Source organism: Thamnophis sirtalis, unplaced genomic scaffold, assembly GCF_051295495.1.
Source record: "Thamnophis sirtalis isolate CommonGarterSnake01/CBP01778 unplaced genomic scaffold, rThaSir2_p1.2 scaffold_17, whole genome shotgun sequence".
Classification (NCBI taxonomy): domain Eukaryota; kingdom Metazoa; phylum Chordata; class Lepidosauria; order Squamata; family Natricidae; genus Thamnophis; species Thamnophis sirtalis.
In genome coordinates, this window is record NW_028261397.1 from 93,559 (window position 1) to 104,833 (window position 11,275).

Here is an 11,275-nt window from a genome sequence, read left to right on the forward strand (position 1 = left end):
AGCACTCGGACGGATGGGATGGCCTCTCCCCTTCCACAGGCTGCCCGGCCCCCAAATGGGTCTGCTTCCCACCCACACCCGGACCTCCCTGTTTGCCCCCAACCCCCCCTGGCCTAGCCGGCCACTTTTCCCTCCTGGCTCCCATAAGCCACTCCTGTCTCTGAGCACCCACTCCAGACACACAGCCGGGATTCTTGCCAGGAGTGACCGAGTGGCATACGACAGTCAAGTAAGACAATCATTATAGAAATATGGAGTTATTAAACCTTAAAATTATACACAATATAAACACTATAGAATGTAGTACTGCAGGCTACTTCTGCTGCCTGCCAGCAGTTTAACAGTTCGATTCTGACCAGCTCAAAGTTGACTCAGCCGTCCATCCTCCCGAGATCAATAAGTGAGGAGCCAGATTGTTGGGAGGCAACATGCTGACTCTTTAAAGCTCTTAGAGAGGGATGTAAAGCACTGTGATGCGGTGTGTATGTGTGTGTGTGTGTGTGTGTATATGTATATATGTATATATATATATGTGTGTATATATATATATATATATATATATATATATATATATATATATATATATATATATATATATATATATATACACACACACACACACACACACACACACATATACCGTAAGTCTAAGTACTATTGCTATTAATGGGGGCAGAGCAAGCCAACTACAGGGGGAGGCTTCCATGGGTTTGGTGCCAGAGCAGAGAAGCCTCCTGGCACCCATCAGCTTTCAGCCCCTGGCAGATGAGATTTGCAGCATGCGCTCCCTGCCAGATCGAATACTGCACATGTGCTCCCCAACATCATTCTCTTTTCTGGATCCCCAAGCAGGAAAGGCCACAGGGGTATCCAGCCCCCCCACCCCCCCACAAGGGGGAAGCAAGGGGGAACTCCTTAAAGGGAAACCGCAACTAGTAATGCGAGAGTGAGGGGGGGGGTGTCCCAAGCTGTAAGGAGTCAGGCCTCCACCTGGCCCACTCTGCCCAGAGAACCGGCATTAACGCCAGAGGGGGCCCTTCCCAAGACAGGCGGAGCAAGGCCCGAGACAGCCGGCAGTTCTGACTACGCATCCCCTCCTCCCCGGCTGGCTGACTCCAACCACCCGCCCTCCTGCCCCCCCCAGCTCACCTCATGGTGGAACAAGTGGTACCCAGAAGGAATTAGAGAGCGCTTTTGCTGGATCTGCGACCACAAGCCCCCCACATCCATGGCCAAGGGCCCTGCCGGAAGCCGCCCAGGGAGCGCCTGTTCCTCCTCCTCCTCCTCCTGTGCTGTTCCAGCAGCAATGAAGGCACCTCGGGAAAGCAGCCAGCACAGAGCACCAGCCCTGGAGGGAAGCCTCCTCCGGGCGGAGCAGCGCATCACCTGCCCTCCCCGAATCCCAGAAGCCGCTTCGGGGGAAGGAGGTGCACCTGCGGTCCTCACAGAGGCCACCATCTGCCAGCCGCTTTCCCCGCTGAGGGCTGGCAGCCCAGTTGCTCCTCTCACCCAGGTGTGCAGGGGCATCTTCTGCCAAGGGGGGAGGGACTCCTTGCTGTCTCCTCCCCAGCAAATTGGGAGAAGCAACATCCGAACCCCCTTCCAGCCCAAAGTCTGGCACAGCCGCCTGGCTCCCAATGGCCACCAAGACGGCCTTTGGGAGGGGGGGGAACTCCATACGGGCTTCTCGGGGGCCTCCCAGGGAACGCTTGACTCAAGCTGGCACCTCAACCCCAAGCCCAGACAAGGGAAGCGGGGGTGTCTCTGGCAGCCCCCAGGGGACCCAGGGAGGGGAAGCTGCCCTTCATCGTCAGCAGGGAGCCCAGGGCAGTTTAGGTATCAGAGCAGCCTGAAATAAAGCATCAGTAGCCAAACCCACATCCTGACAACCAGGAGCCCCGTTTTTCCAAAGAGGCCCTGGAGGCCTTTCAAGAGAAGGAGGGGGGTCCAAGGGGGGGACGGCTCCCAGCCGGCGTGGCCTTCTGGGGGAGGCAGAAGATGCCCCAAAGGGCTGCTGCAGACGGACCCCTCAAGGAGGGACGGGAGGAACCAGGAGGGTTGGACCACTGAGAGAAGCCAAGAGGAGGGCGACCAGCTTCATGGGGGCCGGAGGGGGAGCAGAGGGCTGCCAGGCCACTGGTCAGCCCCCTCCAAGGGTTTGCCCCATGGAGCTTGCTTGGCCACGACTCAGGAGCCCCAGGGGTGGGCCGGAAAACCTTCACTGCTGCTCAGATGGGGCCCTCTGAGGCCTCAGCCACTGCTTTGCAATTTAAACCTTCTCTTTTTCAACCTAAACAACTCAACTCTGTCCCACCTTCTGTAAAACACGCCACAGGCACAATATTCTGCGTACGCTGGGATCAAGACAGGCTACAGCTGCAGTCCAAAGGATCAACGTGTGCTTGAACCCTACGCCCCCCACCAAATACCTGCCAATGTTCCATCCCTGCAGGGAGGTGGAGCAGGGACACACACACACACACTACACACACACGGGGCCAGTCAGTGCCTTTGCAAAGGGTCCAGAGGCCGAATGAAAAGGCCGCCTGGGAGTTGCAGAAAACAGCTTAGAGGACAAAATGGCCTCCACAGACTTCAAGGTCAGGGCAAATCAAACAGGTTGGGGCTGATCGGGCACAAGCTCCTCATTCGGAGGCAACGGGGAACCTGCCCTGGGAGAAGGGAGCCCCCCCCCCCCAACTGCACAGGAGCAGACCCTGCGAGGCAGCAACTAGCAAGGCAGAAATGATCGGGGGGGGGGGGGCAGTGCCTATTTCGGTCTCCTGGAGGCTGGTTGGATGAAACGAAGCCGGTGGGGGTCCAGAGGAGGAAACCCCCCCCCAGGAGGAGCGTTAGGAGGGGCAGCCGGTCTGGCCTGCAGAAAAGAAGGCCAGGGCTCAAGAGTGGGGACCGGAGAGCAGCCGGACCACCAGACGGGGGACCTTTGGCCACCAGGAGGCGAGACCAACTCTGCCGGCGATGGGGCCGGATGGCTGGGAAACCCGAGTTCACTTGGGCGATGGGCACCCTCCTTTCCCACAGTTGCCTTGAATCGTGATGTAGATGGGCAGCCAGGGAAATTATTTCAGTAAGTAAATAAAATTAAGGGAGAGGAACCAGTCGGATGCAAGCTACTCCGCAGAGGAACAGTCTGCCTAAAACCGCAGTGAAGTTCCCTCTGGGTGGCCAGCTCCGTATTCTGTGGACCCCTTCCTGTCCTGGGCAGGGGTTGGACTAGATGACCTCCTGGACCCCGCTCACTCCTGCGGCCTAGGATCCTGCAAGACAGCCGCCCCTCTGAGGCTCCCTGGCCAAGCACGGAGGCCGCCGCCGTCTTCAGCGATGTCATCTGTGGCCTGCCAGATGTGGCCCAGCTACAGCCGCCTCCTCCTTCCCCTCCTGGCCGGCCAACCCTTCCCTTTTAAGGAGAAAAAATGCCTTTGCAGGAAAAGCCTGCCTGGCTGCAACCCTTCCCCGTGGAAGCGGCCCTCCAGCGGCCCACCACTCCCGGGAGAGGAGGCGGAAGCAGCAGCAGCAGCAGCCCACAGGGCAGGGTCCTCAGCCGCCCGGCTCTCCAGCAATCGGGTGAAAAGACTTCTAGTCCTCAGGATCTCAAAGCGGGCGGGGGGGGGGGGGACGGGACCCAAGGGGATTTACTGGCCCAAACACGCCTGAGGTCCCTGGGGCTGCGCTGAGGGGCATAGCAATCCGAGCTGTTGGGAGGAGCTTTCTCCAAGCCCCCTGCCCCCCCCCCCCCCCCCGGACAGCCTCCATTCCTTTCCAGGGAGGGGTGCAAGAACTCCCCAGAGAGACTCTGAGCTGCATTTTCCACGGGAGGAAACAGGATTTCCTCACTCAGCAGAGTCCCAGGGAAGGTGCCAAGAAGAGTCATGGCTGTATAAGGGCAGATCGGCCGAGGGCAGCCAGGGGCTCCTCACGGCAGGAACCGTTGGTCAGCACGGAGTGGGGTGGGGGCAGTAGAGCAAGGTGGTCTCCCTAGATCCACCCCACGGGAGGAAGCGGCCCAGGCTGCTCATCCGGCACCTAGTCAGGCGGGAGCTCTGAAAAGGGGCACCCTGTGTGCGGCAGGCGTACCAGCTTTCACCCAGGCAGGACGAGGGAGGCCTCCCCACTCCAGGGACCAGAATCCTCCTCCTCCTCCTCCCCAAAGCCCCCAGTAAGCAGCCCCACTCAAAAGCCGCCACATTATCCCTGTGTAGACTGGCAATCAGGCGCCTCCGGGCACCCAAGGGCTTGTTTCTTCAGCGCCAGCAGCCTTTTCCCAGCAGGAGAAAACAGGTGCCCACATCCACACAAACACACCAAATCTCCAGGGCGGAGAAGCCCAGGAGGCACACACACACACACACACACACAAACAGGGCCAAAAGACTCCCCAGGCAGAGGCAGCAGGTGGCAAAGACCGGGGTGGGTTGGGGGTGAGGCCCCCTTGTGGCAGCGACAGGGGAAGCAGCTCCTGGGCCACAAGAGCTGGGAAGCAGTTTGGTTGAGGTTTCCCAAAGGGACCCCGGTTCCCCTCCCCAGTTTAGTCCTGCCCCCCCCCAGCTGCTGCTGCCCCCCCCAGGAGAGACAACCTTATCTTGGTCTTCAGGCGGGTCTCATCGATGGAGTCCATTGGAACCTGTCCATTACGTAGCAGCTTCTGAGTATTTGTGCCACGTTGTGCGTTCATAAAAATAAATGGGAACATCTTGCCCCCCCCCCCGAGATCAGATCAAGTCCCCCCCCCCCACCTGACTGGAGACCTGGCTCTATTGCTTGGCTTGGGGGGTGTTGATCGACTAATGGCGGCTCTCATCTCCCCCCCCCCCAGCTGGCCCCCTTCCGCCCATCTTTCAGTTATATCTGTATTTTTATTGCAATTGTTGTTTGTTATTTTACACAACACCCAACACACAGTTTTATTTTCATCTTGTAAGCCCCTCAGTCTCCTCACAGAGAGATGGGCGGCAAATAATAAAATAAAATAAATAAAATAAATATAAAATAACCCTAACCCACCCGCTTTCCTTTCGCAGGGGGTGACGCTGAGAGAGACCGTCACGTCAGCAAAGCTGTCAAAGAGGAGGGCAAAATGTGCTACTATTAAACGGGTCCTGGGCTTTGTCGAAGCTGCAGATGATGCTCGTTGGCCTGTGGATCTCCATCAATGACTCGGAAGAGGATTTGGAAATATGACTTACTACATTTGCACAGGAGACACAGAATTGCAAACTCCTTAGAATAAAGTATCCGGATTCAGCTGCCTTCGGGACAACCATGAGTCGGCTGACCAAGAATCTCCATTGATAACCAGGAAGAGCTGGAACAATTGATCAAGCCCAGCAAGACGAATCTCAAGAAGAACAAATGCAAAGTCTTGGATCTGCGTAGGGAAATCAAAGCCTGGAGCGTAGAAGGTGGAGAGGGGAGGGATCAATGCAGCGAATCGAACTGTCTCAGTGGATCACAAACTGAATGTGAGCCAAAATCCTGTTGCAAAAAAACCAAGCACAATTCCAGGCAGGGAAAACCTCTGAACAACAGGCAGAGGCTCGGATTATGACGAACGCGGGACAGAGAGGACGACCGCAGGGAGACGTTGCGGGTGCCTCGGCGTCTCTGAAGGAACTGCTACGTAGAAGGCAAGTAGAATGGTTCAAAGTTACTTCAGGGAGCAGGAGAAGAAATATTTCTTGCCCTGAGCTGAGGCTTAAACAGCAAGGAAGCAGACTTTGCTTGGAAAACAGCTGCCTGGGAGGAGGAGGAGGAGGAGGAGGAGGGGGAGGAGGAGGGGGAGGGGGAGGAGCCACCAGAGAGGTGGGAGGCAGTCCCAGGCAACCCCCAGGCTCCCTTCCGGCTTAGGTCCCACTTGGCAAACAGCCCCCAGTCAGCCAGAGGGCCAAGGGGACAGGCCAGAGCTCCTAAGGGCCCCGCCTGCAGCCCGAGGCAGACCAACCCAAGTGCGCAAAACCCACCTCCATGAAACACGCATGAGCCACACAAACACCACGAGCCACACAGGGACATCCAAGCTCTCTGACCAGAGGCTCATCAATTGGCTGCACCCAATTTGGAAGACCTCCACGCAGGGCCCCTCCCAGGACAGATGGCACCTTCGGTTACCATTCCTGCTGGCCAAGCCTTCTTCAGCAAGACCCAAGACTGCAGGTGGTCCTCAAGTTGCGACAGGTTTTTTTTAATGACGAACAAAAAATACAACAGCCCCAGAAAAAACCACTTATTACCCATCTGTAAAGTAACCACCAATCGTTCAGGCCTGTGATCACAATTCGGATGCTCTGCAATTGTCTCACATGGTGGCAGAGGTTTGCAGCGGGGGGGGGGGCAACTGCGGGTTGCAGCTTTCCTGGATGACAAGCCGAGTCAATGGGGGCAGCTAGTTTCACTCAAAGGTGGCAGCAAATGGTCATAAAATCAAGACTGGTCACACGAAGATCCACTTAGGTTCCCCATCCCAGTTGCAATCTTAAGCTGAGGACTTACAAATACACCGGCTGGAAGGGAAGGCGTGGCCTCCCCCAGTCACCCAGACCGCTACCCTCCTCTTTTGACCGCTTCCCTTCAGCCACTGTCCCTGGTTCTTCAGTGGCCCCAACCTTCTGGGCCACATGAGGCTGGTCAGGCAGGAGCCCCGAGGATCCGGCTCTGCCTTAGGAACAGCCCCCTTTCCCCCACTTCCCAATGGGGGGCAGCAGAAAGGGGCAGCAGGTGGCAGGAGACGAAAGGGCCCTAACCCTTCAGCCCGCCATCCAGCAGGGTTGGCGCCCAGCAGGTCCCTTCATGGCTAAGTGGCTCAGGCTGGGTCTCTGCAGACAGGAGCCACAGGCCGAAGCCCGGGGTAAGTGGGTGGGTGGGTAGGGGGAGACTGAGAACCCCACGAATACATACCCAACTGACGGCAGCGCAACTGGGAGGACCCTGGTGTGAGCCAGGACTGGGAAATGCTCAAATGGGCAATGCGGGAACAAAGAGCGACTCTCCCTTCGTGCTCTGCCCTTCTTAGACCCCCCCACTTGGAGTTCAGGTGAGGCTCTTGGCACCCCAGTTCAGACAAACCATGGTGGGAGGAATTCTGGAAGCCCGGCTTGTGAAGGTTAAAGGGCCCAGCTGAGTTTAGGTCAGGAAGGGACGCCGGAGAGCGAACCTCTAAAGGCATCTAAAGGCAGGAGAGGAGGCGGAGGTCGCCCCGGAGGGCAGGGCCCAACGCAGCAGGTGAAGCCGGAAGGAAAGAAGGTCTGAAGAGGTCAGGAAGGGGGTTCTCCTTCCCTGCAAGTCTTCCAACAGACCAGGGAGACCCTCGGATGGACAGAGAGATTCCAGGGTTGGGGGGGGGGAGGATTTTCTAAGGTCCCTTCTCATTCACACACAGAGGGATGGATTGCAGGGGTGCCTCTGCGTCTTTCCGACTTGGAAGGCTGGGCGGGGCCTGGCAGCTGAGGGCAAGATAGCCGTGGGGGACCAATTCCCACCCCCCACGGGACCCACAGAGCTTCCTGTCATCTCCGGGTAAGGCAGTCCACCTCTGAGCCACTGCTGCCCCCTGCTGGCAGAGCACTTCAGAGGCAGAACAGAGTGGATGCCCCGCCCCCCCCAACGGCCCTGTCACTCATCAGGGCCACACCCACTGTATGTGTCACCAGCCTGAAGGGTTTGCCAAACCATTACTTGCCCTGCCCACAAAGATGATTCACCGCCTGCATGAAAGTGCTAACCAGGAACGGCCTCGGCTGGCCTGAGCACAGGCTTGGGGGGATGGGGGCTTCTTCCTTTCTGAGGGGCCTCAGCTCCTCCCTCCCCCACCCCCGCTGAGCTAGACCAAACTCCCAACCAGCCATTTGCAACTCCCCCCCCCCCCACACACACAGCGCCATGGTGTGGGCAGCTCATGCAGGGCAGTGGCCAGGCGCTCCTCCCTGGCATAGCAAAGTCCTGGGATGGTGGCGGGCAGAGAAAGCAGCTGCTGGGTGCCTCAGTAAGTGGTGAGAACCAAAACCTCCTTGCTGCCAGAGCAAATCCCGCAAGCCAAGCCCCTGGAACGAATGGAATGCAGCCGCCTCCTCCCTCCCTGGTGTGTGTGGGGGGGGAGGCCAGAGTGCCGGCTGACATTAATCCCACTCTCCGGCCAGATGGGGAGGGGTCCTGGGGCCACTTGACAGGCAGCGGGGAGCAGAGCCCAGGTGCACAAGTGCTTGAGGGCAGGAGAAGAGGGGCCGTCAGAGACCCTTGCAACCCCCCCTTTTGGGGACAACCCTCACACAGGTGCTGCTGCACCCACCACCAAGGAGCAAGCGCTGAAGCCCCCCGTCCGAGGGAGAAGGGCTGCCAGGCTCACCGCCAGGCTGCGCCAGAGCACAGAGCCAATGGGGGGAGGGGACCTGAAGGACCAGCAGGGAAAGGGAGGGGGCCTTCCTGGGGGCCAAGGGCTCAGGAGGGCCGCTTGGGGGTTGCCATTACTAAAGTCAGAGGGTCGCAGCTGTGGAATGCTGAACCTGCCTGAGCAGACGGGCGGCAACAGCCCCACCCAGCAACCAACAGCTCCTCCCCCTGCCCCGCCCCGCCCCACCCCAGAGCCATGGGCAGGGTCAAATTCCAGGCAAGGTCCACCAGAGGGGGGCAGTCTTTCGCTCACCCCGCATTCTCAACCCACACGTCCAAGGTTTCCTCCTAGGGGCAGGGCACCTTTCTCTCCAGTCACCCCACCCTGGAGGGCCAGGAGCTCCCCCAGAGCCACCAGTTGCTCCTTTCAGCCAGGGATCCCACCCACAGCTGCCTGAATCCCACAGGGCTCAGCCACAGCAGAAGAGGAGACTACAAGGGCAGAAACTGACTGGACTTCCCCCCCTCCGTGACCCTCCCTGGCTCCCTTCCCTCTACCTGAACTACTCAGAAAACTCAGGTGCTCCGAAAACAGGACAAGCAGTTCTACCCCACAGGCGGACTCGGCACTTGCAGGCAGAAACCCAACAATCCCCACGCTGAGCCTGGGATGGGAGACCACCAGGGAACCCCCAGCACTTGGCCTCGGCTGGGAGGTTAGAGACACACCCCAGGAGGCGGCAAAGGCTTCTTTTGCAGGGCCGCCCAGGATCGGGAGGGAGGCATGTGGTGGCCCGAGTCTTTCTGACTAGAACTTCACCCAACGCCCCCACCCAGACATTCAGCCCGGGATGAAGTTCAACCCACCGGGAGGTCGGCCAGCTGCTGTGTCCATGTAGTGAACCTCTTTCTAACGTCCAGGGGGAGATTCAGCTGAGCCTTAGAGCCCCCCTCCTCCTCCTCCTCCTCCCCCCCAAAGAGTTCAGCCGGGGTCACCCGAATAGTCTGTGCCGAACTTCCTGCTGAGTCCCCAATGGGCAGCCAAGGGGAGCCCCGACGCCTCTTCCTCCTCCTCCTCAGGGTTTCACAGGCGCCCTTCGCTTCTCCGGGGCCACTTTCCCACCTTCTCACTCGAGCCCACAGCCCACGAGTCCCCGGCGCTCTCGCATCCGCTGCCAGCCGAAGCCGGTCACCCTTGCCCGCAGCCCCCCGCCAGGAGACTCCGGGGAGTTTCCTGGGGCAATTGGCGGGCCGCCGGGAGAGAGACCGCGGGCGAAGGTGGGCCGGAGCTTTGGTCCGGCAGGGCCCGGCTTCTGCTCCCTGCCGGGCTGCACCAAAGCGGCGGAACGGCCAAATGCCCCAGGAGGGCAGCCGGCCAAGCGCCCGCGGCCAAAACGGGCACCCTCCAGCGCTGCCTTTGCGAGGAAACGCTCGGAATCGCCGCCATCGGTCCACCGGGCGTCTCGAGGCAGGCAGGGCAAGAGAGGCCGCCGCCGCCGCCTTGTTCGAGCGGGGAGAGCAAGGGAGGGAGCGGTCCGCGGCGAGCCGCCCGGCCTCCTCTGGCTCGCTCTCCCGGATGCCCCGGAGGGCTGACGGAGCCGCGCCACAGTTGCCAGCCCCCCCCCCCGCGCTGCGGCCACCGGCAAGGCTCCCGGCTGGTCGGGCTCGCCCCCAACCCCGCTGCAGGCCCGGGCAGGCCCCCTTCCGCCGCCGGGCTCCGAGAGCGGCGGCCCCTGCAGGCCCAGCGGGAGGATCAACCCCGCCAGGCGCGGCAGCGGACGCCGGGCGGGAGGGCTCGCCGCTAGTCCCCTGGGTGGCGGGGCCGCGGCCACGCGAGCAGCCCAGCGGCCAAGGCGGGACCTGGCGGGAGCGGCCGAGGGAGGGATGGGCACCGCTCGGGCAGGGCGGCGGCCGGACCGCCCCAGCCGCTAGCGGGCTAGCGGCTGCGGCGTGGCCGGCCTCCCCGGACGGCGCGGGGAGACCGCTGGGGGCCGGCTGCTGCCCAGCCGCTCCGCAGAGGCTCCGAGGGCGACGTCGCAGCGGGCGCCCGACCTGACCGCCACGGCGGCGGTTGCACGTGGAGGGGCGGGGCTGCTGCCCTGCTCGGGGACGGCGCTTGGCCCGTCGGCGCGGCCTACCTGCTCCGGGGAGTCGAGACGCGCGAGGTCCAGCTGCGCTCTGCCCGCCGCGCCCTTCTCTCTCGCCGGCCAGAGGCGTCCGGCGGGGAGGTGGGCGCGCGGGGCGGTGGGCGGGCGGCGACGCCTCGGAGGCCCTCCCAGACGGGCGGAGCGACGGGCGGAGCGCGCAGGCGCCGAGGCGCCTGGGCACGGAGCTCTCCAAGGCCGCGGCTTCTCCTGCAGGGCGAGCGCCCAGACGGGGGCCCGGAGGCCGCGGGACGTTCCCCTCCCCTCGGCTCCCGGGGACTCCGCACTTTGGCGGCGGGTTGCGCGCCTTTCTGAGCCCCGCTGCCAAGGGAGGGTGCCAGCCCCCCTGCGGTTGGGCACTTGGAGCCCGGGGCATTTCCTGCAAACAGAAAAGCTGCCCTTGTGGACGCTGGCCTGGCTAGCACAGCGTTGCCCGCGCGGCTTAAGGAGCGCCGCATCTGTAGGCAAGAAAAGGGCATTTCGCTTCTTCCAGAGGGAAAAGCCGCCACCGCACAGCCACACACCTGGCGCGCCGCAGGTTGCGCCTGGCCTTCTTTGCTTCTGAGCACCTGGCACCTGGCAGGGGGAGGCTGGGCCTGCGTCCCAGGGAGCCCAGGAGGAGCCCCAGAGCCTGGTCCAGAGTCTACCGGCAAGGAGGAACGCGGTTGGCCGCGATTGGCCTGGGAGACGCAGCTTCCCCAGTGACCTTGGTCGGTAGAAGCTGAAGAAAGTTGCTTCACCTAATGACCGTGGGATTCAGTTAACTGTGGCAAGGAGGCCTGTGGGAACTG

General features: G+C 61.2%; 1 protein-coding gene across 1 annotated transcript in view; it reads right to left on the reverse strand.

Moving 5' to 3' along the window:
* Positions 1-10,574, reverse strand: part of MYO1C (myosin IC) — a 36,817-nt gene extending 26,243 nt beyond the window's left edge. The window contains exon 1 of the mRNA XM_014059400.2: positions 10,479-10,574. The gene's annotated coding sequence lies outside the window, so the exon portion shown is untranslated. The remainder of the gene's footprint in view (positions 1-10,478) is intronic.
* Positions 10,575-11,275: the final 701 nt, after the last annotated feature.